At 45.7% G+C, this 16,681-nt stretch overlaps 1 long non-coding RNA gene across 1 annotated transcript in view; it reads left to right on the forward strand.

Moving 5' to 3' along the window:
• The window catches only part of LOC116550872, an 11,298-nt gene extending 10,645 nt beyond the window's left edge, over window positions 1–653 (forward strand). Inside the window, exon 3 of the long non-coding RNA XR_004268610.1 lies at window positions 534–653. This is a non-coding gene — a long non-coding RNA (uncharacterized LOC116550872). The remainder of the gene's footprint in view (window positions 1–533) is intronic.
• The last annotated feature ends 16,028 nt before the right edge of the window (window positions 654–16,681 follow it).

Here is a 16,681-nt window from a genome sequence, read left to right on the forward strand (position 1 = left end):
GTCAAGAGATCGAGACCATCCTGGTCAACATGGTGAAACCCCGTTGACCAGGATGGTCTCGATCTCTTGACCTCGTGATCCACCCGCCTCGGCCTCCCAAAGTGCTGGGATTACAGGCATGAGCCACTGTGCCTGGCCTTTTTTTTTTTTTTGGGATGAAGTCTCGCTCTTATCCCCCAGGCTGGAGTGCAGTGGTGCGATCTCGGCTAACTGCAACCTCTGCCTCCCGGGTTTAAGCGATTCTCCTGCCTCAGCCTCCCGTGTAGCTGGGGTTATAGGTGTCTGCCACCATGCCAAGCTAATTTTTGTATTTTTAGTAGAGACAGCGTTTCCCCATATTGGCCAGACTGGTCTTGAACTCCTGACCTCAGGTGATCCTTCCACCTCAGCCTCTCAAGGCGCTGGGATTACAGGCATGAGCCACTGTGCCTGGCCTATTCTATTTCATTAAGAGTCAATTTGTCTGTTCGTCTTTTTCTTTTACTTTTCTTATTGTCTGGCAATCTTAGTATTTTCTTTATATTTAAAAGGAGATGGCCAGGTGCAGTGGCTCACACCTGTAATCCCAGCACTTTGGGAGGCTGAGGGGGGGTGAATCACAAGATCAGGTGTTCCAGAACTACCTGGCCAATATAGTGAAATCCTGTCTCATTAGCTGCGTGTGGTGAGGGCACCTGTAGTCCCAGCTACTGGGGAGGCTGAGGCAGGAGAATTGCTTGAACCTGTGAGGCAGAGGTTGCAGTAAGCCGAGGTCGCACCATTGCACTCCAGCCTGGGTGACAGAGTGAGACTCTGTCTCAAAAAAAAAAGGAGACAGCAGGTTGATTTTTTTTTTTTTTTTTTAGGTAGCTAATATTAACGGAGTCTTTACCAAGAAAATGAAGGCGTATGTTTTTGAGGCAGAACTTATGTCTGAAAGCATCCCTGTAGCGTAGGTAGGTAAGTAGGGAGTGAGACATTGTAAGACTATGGACAGCAACTGCCAGAATGGTGAAATCTTTACTTTGGCTTACCGAAGAGTGCAATGATATTGCCAGGGTGGTTAATTCAATTAAGAAGAACAAATCCATCATTTTTTTGCCTAAGGGTGATTTGGACAAATGCCTGACTGGCTCAGGAAGGGGAGAGGCAGGCAGCAGAGGAGTGTGGGAAGGTTTTTGCCTCTGCTGTTCTGTTGACTTTCAGTTAACCCATTAGTGTTTGGACCTCCACATTTTGTTTCCACTTTCCTGCCATCTCTGAGTCAAGAGCAACAGCCTTTAGATATTTTTTTATTATATATTTCCAGTTGGAAAACAGCAACAACATTGATCCTGCATTCCCAGTAGATGTAGTGTTACTTATCTATAGGTTAAATACACATATTACTGCACTATTTTTATGCACATCATAAATCACATACAAAATAAACATTTGAAAATGATGCTTTTTATAGACATTTAAAAAGGGATTTTAAAGGCTTTTTTTTGAGATGGGGTCTTGCTCTGTTGCCCAGGCTGGAGTGCAGTGGTGTGATCATAGCTCATGCAGCCTTGAACTTCTGGGCTCAAGGAATCCTCCCACCTCCACCTCTTTGTTTGTTTGGTTTTGTTTTTATTTTTGAGAAGGAGTCTCACTCTGTCACCCAAGCTGGAGTACAGCGGCACAGTCTCAACTCACTGCAACCTCTGCCTCCTGGGTTCAAGTAATTCTTGTGCCTCAGCCTCCTGAGTGCCTAGGATCACAGGTGCCTACCACCATGCCCAGCTAATTTTTGTATTTTTAGTAGTGACAGGGTTTCACCACGCTGGCCAGGCTGGTCACAAACACCTGACCTCAAGTGATCCACCCGCCTCAGCCTCCCAAAGTGCTGGGATTATAGGCATGAGCCACTGTACCTGGCTTAAAGCCTTTTAAAAAATATTTGGAAAATAAAAATAAAAGTCTTAATATTTGTTCCCATACCATGGTTACTGTTCTCAGCCCCCGAGACATCTGGTCTGTTCACATCTCTGCTCTTCTGCTCACCTCTTTGCTCCCAAGCTACCTACTTAGAGTGCTATGACTTGTTGCTTTCTCTCTTTTTTGTTTAACGTGTTCATGGAAAGCCGTTATGAGGAAATTAATGGAAAACTGTCTCTGTACCACAGAGAAGATAAAGGGAGATATCCCATTGCTAGCTCTAGAAGAATTTTAAGCTTAAGTCTGTCCATAAGTGGAGGACAAGCATTTTTGGCAGGGCTACTGTGGGTCACACAAGTCCTGTAGAGCACCTCTTGTAATGCCAATGACAGTATTAGTTTTTTCTAAGTGAAATTTTTCACAGAGTTTATGAAAAATAGAAAAAATCCTGGAAATATAACACAATACAACAGTTATTTAAGCCCAAAATCAATGCCTTCTAACTAGTACGCATCTTACTACACATATATTTGAGAGACTATAACATGCTAGACACAGAAGATAGGACAATGAACAACATAGACATGGTATCTGTATTAGTCTGCATAGGCCGCCATAACAAAATACCACAGACTATTTATTTCTTACAGGTCTGCCAGCTGAGAAGTCCAAAATGGTTCTGGCTCATTTGGTTCCTGGTGAGGCCTCTCTTCCTGTGCACAGATGGCTGCATTCTCACTGTGTCCTCATACGGTGGAGAGAACAAGATCTCTGCTATTTCTTCTTAAAAGGACACTAATCTTATCGATTCAGGGCCCCACCCTTATGACCTCATTTAACCTTAATTACCTGTTGTAGGCCCTACTTCAAATACAGTCACCTTGGGGATTAGGGTTTCAACATGTGAATTTTGGGGTACACAATTCAGTTGGTAATATTATCTGTCCTCATGAAGTCCACTACAAAACACAGATATTAATAAGCATTAAACATGTAATGAGAATGAAACATACAGTAGAGGTAGTAACTCATCTGGAGGACTTAGAGTAAGCTGTTATTTTCTATATACTTTGTGGGATGCAGAAAGCATGCATAAGCAATACACAAAAGCAATTTTTAGGAAAGAGTAAAGCTGCAGAGGTAAACCTGTGGCTTTTGACTTGAAGATACACCATTTACATTATATTCAGGTCACAATTTTTTTTTGTTTTTAGTTTAAAAAGCACTTAAAATCTTGAGCATCATAACTGATGTCTTGTTTAGTAGTATAAATTGTTTCTCAGAGGTAATACAAGATTATGAACGCAAAATAGCAGGTTCTTCTGACCTCTCAGTGCAACTGCTAAGACCATAGAACTGTGAGTGTTGGTCACAGGGAGGCAGCGGAGAGCAAGTGAAACAAGCGTAAACACTTTCTTATCTCATTTTGATCATTTGGGCAGTTTCTCCGCTGTTTCAGAAAAAAGTCAAAATAAAACACCATCCCAAGCAGGGGATTGAGGCCCCATTTGTCAGTCCTAGGACCTGGACCACACACTGTCCGCTGGTCTTGCATATTGGTCTTATTGGTCATCCGTCCATGACCCTTTGAATCTTTCTTAAATGTCTACATGCATCAGCCGACATCTCCTAACGACGAAGACCTGCACTTTTGCTGGATGCAAGCCAGAAGTGGCAGATTTGTCTCTGGGACTGTTAAACCGCATGCCTCCGAGGGCAAGTGGAGTTCAGGTTCCAGCTGTCTTAAAGAACGTCTTCAGCTGCTGCCAGGGTTTCAGATCCACTTATCTCTACTGCGATGGGCTACCTTTCTACTCCTGCAAAAATAGTCACAACAACACAGAAAACTGCAATTTTGTACTCAAATAACAGCTTGTGCACCCTTAAAGGCAATGGTTTGCCAGCTTTAGTGTTCATGGAGTCACCTAAGGACCTGTTATAACATAGATGAAAATATGGACTTCTCCCTCACAGTTGCTGAACCAGTAGGTCTGAGACGGGGCTGGAGAGTTTGCATTTCTAGGTTTCCATGCAGTGCTGACACTGCTGGTCTAGGAAACACACTTTGAGAGCCATTGCTTTTGAGAATCTTGATGTTCTTCTCACCTGTAGCTTAGATGATGATGTATCTTACAGTCTCTGTTGCTTTTGCAGGATCTTCTCATACAATATACTGTATACAGTTTTCCACGTGATTGTATTGTATCTTCTGGACTGTTAAAGTTTCCTATTGGTGATGGTAGGACACTTAGACTTTTCTACTTCTATAGAGGTCCTTGTCAGCAGTTGTCCACATTAGCAGTTGTTATACCTAGCAATAAAATATTAACTTACTTCATTTAATTTAAAAAACAGCTATCCCGTGCTTTTCAGATATAACAATTAATGTATGCAAATATAGTAGAGTTATGATCAAAAGTTGTGAAGTTTAGAATCTTTCAGGACATTTAACACGCATGAAGTGATTCCCTTTGAAGCAAAAGCTCCTGTCTGTCCTTTATTCTGCGGTGTTGGCGTCATATTTTCCAGAATGAAGAGCAAGGTTGCTTTGGGAATTTGTGGGCCAAAGTGTTTCTGAGAAGTGGAAAAACGGGTGCCAGAGAGCTGTGAAGAAAGGAAAAGGAAGCCATCGGCTGAGTGGGCATAGCACGTATATATCTATCATTTCTGGGATCTGAAAGATGGGAAATCCTGGAATACAATGCCGCGTTCAGTGAAAGACCTGAACTCTGGGCCTGAGTCAGCCACAAATTCAATGAAAGGTCCTGAGCATTCATTCATTCATTCATACATCCACACATTCGACAAATAGATCTTGAGCTACGTATTAAGCACCAAGCACCGTTCTAAGGGCTGGGGAGCCAGCAGTGAATGAAATACACAACGTCTCTGCTCTCCTGGAGCCTCACTGTAGTGTGGACAAGGGTAAATGTGTGAACAAAAAATATTTGTTGAATTGAATTGAAATAAAATGATGTCAAGTAATGCTACATATTTTGAAGAAGAAGAAAGAGGGACTAGAGACAGTGAGGGAGAGGACCTCTCTAAGGAGGAGACACTGGACTCGACGACACGAGGAGAGGGCTGGGTAACAGAAGATGTCCTATGCTTAGGGAAGAGCATATGCACAGGCTCTGAGACACACGTGTCTGTGGCACATCCCAGGCTGTTCCATGAGAGAGCCCTATATGCAAAATGGCTCCACATGCCCAAGGAGCTGAGAAACCAAAGAACGAGGCAGACAAATACAGTTTGTTGGTAAAGGGACTGCCTCCCAGGGGACGTTATCCTTGTAGAATGGGCTCTTTATCTTTTTTGGACAGGCTTTCTCATTATGTAAGAAACTGTGAGGCTATTGGCTCTAAAGAGTCAGTTTTGCTTTTTTGTGTGTCCTTAGTCTTACGATCTTTAGGAAAATAACGCAGTCTGAATGTCTGATCTTGACAGAGCCTGAAGCAAGACACTGACTAATTTCATAAGTGTTTGTGATGCCACCAATATAAGCCATTTTGTACCTGCTTGTTTGAAGAAGTACCTGGCTTGGTTTAACTGATTACCAAAGTGCTGATCAATTCAGTTAACGGAAACCACAATTTAATTACTTCCTGACCATTCAGACCCGCAATGCTAGGCCTCTGCTACTCTAGATCTGGCTCTGTGTATACTTGGGAGCTGGGGGACCCACAAAGTCCCCAGGAGAGTGCACACTGTCAAAGGTAGGGGGCGTTTCAGGGCAGCCTGTTTGGAATCCTTGCAAGCTTTCAGGAAAACAGTATCAGTGATGCTCTGTTAGCTGGTGCTGAAGAAAGAACCAGAAGAAAAAGAAAACACGATTGCACCTCGAGGTACAGTGTGTAATCTCTGAATGGATACTGGCTGGATCAGCAGGCCATGTCTGACTTGGTGTTTGAATTGCCTTCAGGCTTTGGCTGTTCAGCTGGGCTCATATTAATCACTTTCTGATGCATCTTCAGGCTGGGTCCTTTTTTCCTCCAGCCAGCTGTGGAAACCAGAAACAGAGTAAGCGATGCCAACATTCCCCCTGGAAGGGCTCTTCGTCCAGCCCCCTCCCTTCCTGGCCAACAGCACTGTGCTGTCCCTGGTGTGGCAGAAATGCACATCGTGCTGGGAAGGAGGAGCCGGCCATCTGCAGACCCAGCTGCTGGCTGGTCACTGAGCTGGGCGCCTTGCAGCTCTTCTGTCACTGGTTTTCCAGCAGGCTCTGGCACTGCCCCATCAGACCTCTGCCTTGTCAGGTGGGCTCACCTTCTCATTCCTATAGGGAGCTCCTCCATCCCACTTGTTTCCTTCCAAGACCCTCTCTTCCCTCTCTTTGTTAATGACCTATACTTTGCCAGGAACACAGGCGACATCGGCCTTCTTTAAGCCCCGCCCCCCTAGTCAGATCACCTGCCTGTCCCTGACCTGTGTTCTCTCCAGTGACAACCTCAGTGGTATCCCTCCTCCTGCCAAAGGTCACAGCAGTCGCTGTAGGTCCAGTCACCTCTCTTGTCTGCTTTCTAGGGACATCAGGCCTTCTCTCATGGGTGTCAGCAATGCGTCTGTCAAGGGCTCAGCTGAGCTGGAGTGAGTGGCTAATTGACATAATAAGCCAAAAATGAAAGTCACAGTAATGCCTGTCATCCCAGCACTTTGGGAGGCCGAGGTGGTTGGGTCTCTTGAGGTCAGGAGTCCAATACCAGCCTGGCCAACGCAGTGAAACCCCATCTCTATTAAAATACAAAAATTAGCCAGGCGTGGTGGCGCGGCAACCATAGCCCCAGCTACTTGGGAGGCTGAGGCAGGAGAATCGCTTGAACCCGAGAGGTAGAGGTTGAAGTGAGCTTAGATTGTGCCACTGCACTCCAGCCTGGGCCACAGAGTAAGATTCGTCTCAAAAAAAGAGAAAGTAACAGTGAAGCCCTCATCACTCACTGCAGGGGCAGAAGCAAGAGGATTCCACCCCCGCTCCCCCCGCACCAAAACAGAGCTCCAGTCAAGAGTCAAATAGTCGGTAGAGATGTGGGGGTGAAGGTCATCTCTCTGTTGAGGCTTCTACAGTTTTATGGACCCAGGAACCAGGGGGAGGGAGAGAGGAGAGGGCCAGGAGTGGAAAAGAACTGAGTCAGAGTGGACAACAATGTTCTTCTCTCTCTCTCCTCCCGAGAATAAGGAGGCCTTGGGCCGAGAGACCTCAGCATGAAGGTGCGGGGCTGGGAGCGCACGTGTGTGTCAGTACATGGCCACATGGCCGGCAGGGGCCTGAGACCTTGGCTGTGCTCCATCCAGGGACCGCAGTGCCCTGGCTATGTCAGGTCTGGTCTGGGGAGGGAACCTCCCTGTGAGGCCTGCCTGGTACAGCCTTATAGTTGCCCAGGGTCCGTCCCGATAAACCACACCTGGGATTCCAACAGGAGCCGGACTCCTCAGTTTCCTCTCTACAGGCGTCAGGCAACAGCACACAATGGTGGGGTAACATCACCCACCGGAAGTACCCCCCGACTTTCTTCTTGCCCCCTTCCAGGCACTGTCACTTTTCTCTGAGCCCAAAAGTCGTCCTTCTCAAAGGAGTTGGCTACACCTGCTGTCTCAGCTTCTCCACATCCACCCTGAAGTCCAGACGTTTTTGTCGTCACTCTGCTGAAACAGGGCAGGTTTCTAGGTCTCTAGGTTCAGCTAGGTTCCCTGGAAACACACTCTGGAAGGAAGATTTGCATGTGGGAAATTATCTGGAAATGCTCTTGGGGACAACACTTGTAAGGAGTGAGGAAACTAGGATGGGGCAGAGGGAGAGATTGGCGATGGATGATGCCTGGGTTGCCTGAAGTGAATGCAAGGGGGCCCGGCCTTGGTGCTCCTGCATGGAGCAGTCATTGAGGAATCCCCAGCTTCCGTTTCCCTAGAAACAAAAGAAGTCTCTTATGCAGAGGGGGTGTGACTTATGTCTGATTGGCAGCTCCCTGGATGAGGAGCAGGGAATCACTGAAAGTCCACCTTGAGCTCCAGCCTCTAGTTTTAGAACAGTCCCTCACCCCTGTTGTTGCTGGATTGAGGAGTTTGATTCCCTGCTCGTTGTTGGCTGGAGGCATCCTCGGGTCCTTGCCATGTGACCTCTCCAATATGGCAGCTTGGTTCATGCGAGTGTGCTGTTCAAGAAGGCAACAGAGACAGTCTGCTAGCAAGATGAGAATGATGATTCTATGGAACCTAAGACAGCATCCTGTCACCTGTGTCCCATTCCATTGGTAGAAGCAAGTTCACACTCAAGAGGAAGGGGTTACTCAAGGGTGTGACTACCAGGAGGTGGGGATCATGGTCGGGCATCTTAGATGATAGATTCCGGGGCCAGACCACTTGGGTTCAAATCCTGGCTCTGTCACTTCTTTCCTGTGTGATCTTAGGTAAGTGACTGTGCCTTAGTTTCTTTATCTAAAAAATGAGGCATATGATAGTATCTGCTTAACTGGATTGCTGTGGGAATTAAATAAAATGTAAAAGTGCTTAGAACAAGACCTGCACATAGGAGCAGTAAGTGAGGGTTGGCTGTCACTGCCACACCATCAGCTCCATGGGACAGGCGTGCAGTGCATTCCTCAGGGGCAGCCCAGTAGCGGGTAGGCCCCAGGCAGAGGCCAATAGGAGGGGAGCTGCAGCTGCTGCGTGTTTCCTGTTTTTACTGCGTTTCCGTGTTTTCCTGTTTTTACTGTTCAACCCAATTTAAAGTCTGTCCTTGCCACGATTCCTCCTGCTCAGAGATATTACTCTCACAGCTTTAGCCTTCTGGGTATACATATTTTTTAGAATCCAACATCAATAAATTTGATCTCATAAAGTTCCAGCCAGTGGCTGTTTAATTAAAAGTTCTGATGGGCATGGAAACAAAGGCATTGTTTAGTGTCCGCTTGATTCAAACAGGAGTGGTGAGGCTGTCGGCAGACAGAACCATGGACCTGATGCAGGGAGAAAATCACATTGTGTCTCTGAGTCTCTAGTCCATAAAGTAGATTTTGTTTTTTACTTTCCTTTTGTTTTTTTAAGGAAGTTGATTTGCACCAGCATTTTCTGAACTAGAGAGTTCAGGAAATGAGACAGTGAGGCAACGCGCACAGTCATTCTCAGGTAAGTTCCTTGCTGTGGAGAGTAAGATACTAAGTTCCCATAAAATAAACCCCACTGACCCTCTGCCTGTCTTCTTTCCCAGTTAAGGCACTAAGAAGACATTAGAACTGGTCAGGATAAAATAATGGAGCCTTTCCATGCTGGATTAAGTTTCCTGTGGCTGCCGTAACAGATTAACACAAGCTGGATGGTTTAAAACAAAAGGGATTGGCCAGGGAATGCAGCCCAGTAGGTTTCAGCCTTACCTCACCCAGCCCCTGTTCAGGATGGAGTCGCTGTGGTGCAAACACCTCTGAGAACGGCGCCAGCAGATTCAGTGTCTGGTGAGGGCCTGTCCTCATAGGTGGTGGCTTCTATGTGCCCTCACGTGGTGGAAGAGATGAGCAGCTCCTCTTTTATGAGGTCATTAATCCCATTCATCACCTCCTAAAGATCTCACTTCTTTTTTTTTTTTTTTAGATGGCTCACTGCAACCACGGCCTCCTAGGTTCAAGCGATTCTCCTGCCTCAGCCTCCCGAGTAGCTGGGACTGCAGGGGCGTGCCACCTTGCCCAGCTAATTATTGTATTTTTAGTAGACACAGGGTTTCACCATGTTGGCCAGGATGGTCTCGATCTCTTGGACTTGTGATCTGCCTGCCTTGGCCTCCCAAATTACAGGCATGAGCCACCGCGCCCGGCCAACATCTTACCTCTTAATACATCAGGGATTAGATTTCTACACACAAATTTTGAAGGGGCATGAACATTCAGGCTGAAGCATCTGAATATCATGTACAGAAAATAACTGATTTTCTTTTACCTTGCATGTTTTCTATTTTTGTTTTTCATTTGCATATGTTTTACGGTGTTTTGTTAACTTACAGCTCTATGTTTAATCTGCATGTATAATTGTCATGTATTTAAGAAGGCTTCTGTTTATCTTTTTTTTTTGAGATGGAGTTTTGCTTTTGTCACACAGGCTGGAGTGTGGTGGCTGATCCTGGCTCACTGCAACCTCTGCTTCCTTGGTTCAAGTGATTTTCCTGCTTCAGCCTCCTGAGTAGCTGGGATTACAGGCACCTGCCACCATGCCCAGCTAATTTTTGTGTTTTTAGTAGAGACGAGGTTTCACGATGTTCATCAGGCTGGTCTTGAACTTCTGACCTCAGGTGATCCGCCCACCTCAGCCTCCCAAAGTGCTGGAATTGCAGGTGTGAGCCACTGTGCCCAGCCACCATTTTTTAATATCCATTAATTCAGCAGGTATTTCTTCCTACCAGCTACTTAGGGTTATCTGTTAGGCACTTCGTCAGATGCTGGCACAGAGAAAGGGGTAACAACTTGGAGAATTGTTTCCCTGGTGGTCAGTGGTGAGCAGCCAAGAAGCCTGAAGCCGCATGGCAAGGATGCATTAGTGGAGCATGTTTCCCAGAGACACTCATAACCCCTCGGGAAAGAAATCTTCCTGTGGAAGCTCAGGGTAATGGGTGGAGTCAGTGAGTTGGGTATTGAAAGGAGGTGACCCCTTTAAAAGCTGGAGAACAGGGGGTCACACAGAAGTGCAGGGAAGCAGGTTCTTTCAATCTATCACACCTGCTCTGCTGCAGCAGCGGTTCTCTACCTTGGCTGCACACTGGAGTCACGTAGGAGTTTTAAAAGATGCTGATGCAGGCCGGACACGAGGGCTCACGCCTGTAATCCCAGTACTTCGGGAGGCTGAGGCAGATGGGTCACCTGAGGTCAGGGGTTCGAGACCAGCCTGACCAACATGGTGAAACCCTGTCTCTACTAAAAACACAAAAATTACCTGGGCATGGTGGTGAGTGCCTGTAATCTCAGCTACTCAGGAGGCTGAGGCAGGAGAATCACTTGAACCTGGGAGGCGGAGGTTACAGCGAGCTGAGATTGTGCCATTGCACTCCAGCCTGGATGACAGAGCCAGACTCCATCTCAAAAAACAAAACAAACAAAACAAAAACAAGAAAACCACCACCAACAATAACAAAGTGCTAATACAAGAATCCCTCCCCAGAGAGCTGAAATTCACTGGTCATAGTGAGGTTTGGTCATCATATTTCTAAAGCTCCCCTGGTGGCCACAGTATGCAGCTAAGGCTAAGACCCATAGTTGTGAAAGGAAGCAACAAAGGTGCCCTGGAGGCGAAAGCAGTCTGGGATGGGGTGGGAGGTGTGTTAGGGGAGGGGCAGGAGCCCCAGGAGGAAGTGAGATCTTTTCAACCAGGTGAGGCAGCCAGAAAGAGGAAGGAAGAAGGTTGGAAGGGGTGAGGATGGCTTACAGGGTCTGTCCCTCAGGGGGCCTTTCAAACTAAGTGGACATGTTTTCTACTAGAATGTCTGAACGGTGGCCCACAAGATGCTCTGCTGAAACCCCTTCTGGTCCCAGAATTCGTGGACATTTTCTCACAGGTGGAGTTCTTCCCTTTGTCACTTCCTGGTGAAGTAGTGTCGTTTGTCTGGGGAAATACCTGTGGTTTATTGTCTTGTGCTAAGGAAATTGAAGACACGGACATACAAAAACTGGGTTTAAGTTCGTAAGTTTAATAGGCAAAAGAAAGAAGAGAGAGCTTCCTTGTGCAGAGGGAGGGGGTCCAAGTGGGTTTCCGGATTTGGGGCAAGATACGGTTGGTTTTATAGAGGAGCTTGAAGAGGCAGTGTTTAATTTACGTAGGGCATAGTGGATTGGTTGGGGCAGCGGTGCTGCCATCCCACCCTAATCTTTTATTACACAGGCCAGCGGGGTGACACCTGCACATGGCAACAAAGAGAAGGGAGAAGAAACCTCCATATCGGATGTATCTGGCTTCCAGGTATCCCTTTTCTATTGGCACAGCTGCTGCATTCACCTATGCTTCCAGCTTGCTTATCTATGCTTGCAGCTTGATTTTCCAGGCTGCTTTTTTTTAAGAAAAGAAATACTTTGGGGGGAGGGTGGTTTTTTATTAATAGGAAATTCCACCAAGAACTCTTTTACCCTTATTAACTGCTTAAATATTTTCTTTTTTAGCTCCTATATCACTGGCTGCAAAGTCTGCAACTTCGGCAGACTGAGTGTGTTGCCCACATCCTCCCAAAACACCAGAGACTTGAAATCCACCCTGAGCAAACTGTCATGAGTGGGGTATAGGCCACACAGGGAAGAGCTCTTAGCACAGCTCCCATGGTTGCCTCAGGCTTTTGTTATGCAGTTTCAGATGTTCCTGCGGAAGTTCAACCACAAAGACTAAGTGAGAAATTATATGTATTTATCACAAAGTCTGGCACATAGTAAGCACTTCATACCAGATACCTTTGTCCACATTATGACTTACCTAAAAAGAAAAAAAAATCAAGTACATTTAAGAAGACAACTGTTATGTGAGGTCTTAATTCCCTAGACCTCACATAGCTCTGTGATATGGAAAGAGAGACTCTCCTGGGGAGAAAAGGCCTCTGAGTGCCTATTTGATGAAACGCAAATAAAAAGGAACCAGGACTGGGCATGGTGGCTCACGCCTATAATCCCAGCACTTTGGGAGGCCGAGGCGGGCAGAACACCTGGGTCAGGAGTTTGAGACCAGCCTGGCCAACATGGTGAAACCCCGTCTCTACTAAAAACACAAAGATTAGCCTAATGTGGTGGCATGCACCTGTAATCCCAGCTACTAGGAGGCTGAGGCAGGAGAATCGCTTGAACCAGGGAGGCAGAGGTTGCAGTGAGCTGAGATCCTGCCATTGCACTCCAGCCTGGGTAACAAGAATGAAACTCCAGCCTGGCCAACAAGACTGAGACTGAGTCTAAAAAAACAAACAAAAAAAGGAGCCAGGCAGGTGCTGATTCCCCAGTGTGCTCGCCAGCATCCTTTTGGTGCTTTGTGAATGCCATCAGCCCTCCTGTTCTCTGTGTCTCTCCAAGTAGGCCCCGCAAAGGCTGGTGAGGGACATAGGCTCAGCCCATCTCATGTATCAGCTAGTCTGGACTTTGCACACTGGAACATGGTACTCAGCAGTTCTTGGCTGTTCCTGCAGATGCCCCCCATCTGCAGGAAGCTACTGAAAAAAGATACTGAAAAAGATACTGAAAAAGAAAGGTACTGAAAAAAGACCGCTTCTAAGGTTAAGTAGCAAAATGAAAGTGAGATTCCCGACAGTTTTCTTTTTCTGAGACAAAGACCCATTATCAGCTGTCTGTTTTCAGACATTGCTGAATGTCCCCTGGGGAGCAAAACTTACCCCCCTCCTCCCTCCCCATTGAGAAAAGCTTTTTTTTTTTGGAGACATTGTCTCACTCTGTTGCACAGGCTGGAGTGTGCAGTGGTGCGATCTCAGCTCACTTCACTGCAATCTCCGCCTCCCAGGTTCAAGCGATTCTCCTGTCTCAGCCTCCCAAGCAGCTGGGACCACAGGCATGTGCCACCAGCCCAGTTAATTTTTGTATTTTCAGTAGAGATGGGGTTTCACCACATTGGCCAGGCTGGTCTTGAACTCCTGACCTGGTGATCCACTAGCCTTGGCTTCCCAAAGTGCTGGGATTACAGGCGTGAGCCACTGTGTCGGCCTGAAAAATTTCTTTTTTTTTTTTTTTTTTTTGAGGCGGAGTTTCGCTCTTGTTACCCAGGCTGGAGTGCAATGGCGCGATCTCGGCTCACTGCAACCTCCGCCTCCTGGGTTCAGGCAGTTCTCCTGCCTCAGCCTCCTGAGTAGCTGGGATTACAGGCACGCACCACCATGCCCAGCTGATTTTTTGTATTTTTAGTAGAGACGGGGTTTCACCATGTTGACCAGGATGGTCTCGATCTCTTGACTTCGTGATCCACCCGCCTCGGCCTCCCAAAGTGCTGGGATTACAGGCATGAGCCACCGCGCCCGGCCGAAAAATTTCTTTAGTAACAAGATTACTCTGGAAATTTTAATATACTTAAACTTATCCATGTCTCAGATTAATCAGCGTGTTTATCCTTTTCCCAAACACAAGAACTTTAAAGTACTTTAATTTGCCCTCACCTATGTTTTAGCTGGTTTTAAAACTCATTGTTTAAATTTTTAAAAATTGTTTATCATTGACAAATAAAAATTGCATTTATTTATCACGTACGACACAATGCTTTGAAATATGTATACATTGTAGAATGGGTAAATTGAGGTAATTAACATATGCATTAACTCACATACTTATCATCTTTTGTGTTCAAAAACACTTAAAATCTACTCTCTTAGTGATTTGCCAGAGAAATGTGACAGAACCTGGAGTGGGGCAAGCAAGCCAAGGGTGGGTTATTTCAGGTGGGTGATATTTACTATGATTGTATATGACTGGGTGGGGTCTGTAGACAGGAAGCTGAAAAGTCTGGCTCCTGGTTAAAATCCATCATGTCATTTCCAGGCCCGGCTGTGGGCCACTCCAAGGCTGTACCTGGTAGGTCTAAGCGGGGGACTCCCTACCCATGCCTGACTTGGCACAGCCGGAGCACTGCAGGCCCTGGAGGGATCTGAGGTCAGGGTCTCAGGCCCCTGACCTGTCAAGTTCTTACACACACCTGCATTCCCAGCCGTGGCGCCTTCATTCCCAGGTCTCTCTATCCAGGCTCTTTCTCAGGTGCCTCTGCCAAGGCTTCCTTACACGAGGGAGAGGGTGAGGAGCGGAGAACCTTGAAAACACATTGTTACCCCCCTGACTCAGTTTTCACAAAGGTACTGTATCAGCAAAACCTCCAAAACAACAACTAAAAAGACAATAATTTAAACTAGAGATCTATTGTACAACCTGTGGTATGTTACTAACTATATAATCTGACATGATACGCTTGGGGAAAAAAAAGAGAAAAAAAAGTATTGTTTTATACAATGTTTGTTTAACCAGAATATTTACCAGTTTCTTGCAGCATTCATCTGGAATCAGTTTTCTTCTGTCTGAAATAATCCTTTAGATCTTTAATAAACATCTTTTGATGTCAAATTCTTGTTGGAGTCTTTATCTCTTTTCCTGACAGATGCTTTTTGCAGGATATACACTTCTAAGTTGACACAGTTTGTAATGCACATGAAAGGCATCCTGCCACTGTTTGCCTTTTTTTTTTTTTTTTTTTTAACCGCTGATAAATGATCTGTAAGTTTAGTTGTTTTTCCCCCTTGAAGGTAACCTGCCTTTTCTGGTTTTGGTGTTCTGCATTTTCACTCTGATATGACTTCTTCTTATTTGCCCAGCTTGATAATTGTTGAGATTCCTAAATTGGTAGACTGGTGTCTTTTATCATTGTCCTTTCAAATATTCACATACTGCTTTTGCTGTATTCTCTCTCATCTCTCCTTCTGGGACTCTGATCAGTAACCGGCATGTGATCGGTCATCTCACTCTATCCTTCATATGTCTTGCATCCTAATCACTCACATTTTCCATTCTTTTGTTTGTCTGTACTGTGCCCTGGATAATACCTTTTCTTTAAAAAAGTATAACAAGGTTTTAAAATTCAATTTCAAAAATAAATTTTATTTTCTTTTTATTTATTTTTTGCGATAGACTCCCTATCACCTAGGCTGGAGTGCAGTGGTGTGATCTTGGCTCATCGCAGGCTCCACCTCCCAAGATTCTCTTGCCTCAGCTTCCCAAGTAATGGTGATTACAGGTGTGCACTACCATGCATGGCTAATTTTTGTATTTTTAATAAAGATGGGCTTTCACTATGTTGGCCAGGCTGGTCTCAAACTCCTGACCTCAGGTGATCCATCTGCCTGGGCCTCCGAAACTTCTGGGATTACAGGAGTGAGCCACCGTGCCCAGCCAAATTATATTTTTATATACATGCAGCAAACATTGAAAAAACCTTCAAGAAAGCAATCACAGATGTACCCTCCCTATGATGGTTAATTTTATGTGTCAACTTAGCTAGACCATGGTACTGATTGGGTAAAACACTAGTCTTGATGTTGCTGTGAAGGTATTTTAAAAGATGAGATTAACATTTAAATTCATAGATTTTTGAGTAGAGCAGATTACCCTCCATGATGTGGGTGAGTTTCGCTTCTGTCACTTGAAGGAAGGTCTTAAGAGAAAAAACACCTGAGATCCCTTGAGAAGAATTAATTCTACCTCCAGACTGCTTTTGCTCATGCCGAAACATCCACTCCTCCCTGGGTCTCTAGCCTGTTGCTTTGCCCTGTTTTTGAACTTGCCAGCCTCCACAGTTCCTTAAAGGAAATCTCTATGCTCATTCTATTGGTTCTGTTTCTCTGGAGAACCCTGACTAATACACTTCCCTTCCTTCCTTCTTTTTTTTTTTTGACACAGGGTCTCATTCCACCACCCAGGCAGGGCCAGAGTGCAATTGCATAAACATAGCTCACTGCAGTCTTGACCTCCTGGGCTCAAGCTATCCTCCCACCTCAGCCTCCTGAGTAGCCGGGACTATAGATGCATGCTACCATGCCTAATTTTAAAATTTTTTGTAAAGAAGGGGTCTCACCATGTTGCCCAGAAAGGTCTCAACTCCTGGGCTCAAGTGATGCTCCCACTTCAGCCTTCCAAGTGCTGTGATTACAGGCCTCAGCCACTGTAGCTGGAGACTCCCTTTTTTGCTCAGTTCACTGATTCTCTCTTCAGCTGTGTCTAATCTGCTGTTAAGCCTGGCTAATTTAAACTTCTTCTGGCTTTTTAAACTTCTACAACTATACTTTTTATTTTTTTAAATAACAGATCTGGCCCTTGAC

This window comes from Sapajus apella, unplaced genomic scaffold (assembly GCF_009761245.1).
Source record: "Sapajus apella isolate SASKATOON/1434 unplaced genomic scaffold, GSC_monkey_1.0 scaffold8, whole genome shotgun sequence".
NCBI lineage: Eukaryota > Metazoa > Chordata > Mammalia > Primates > Cebidae > Sapajus > Sapajus apella.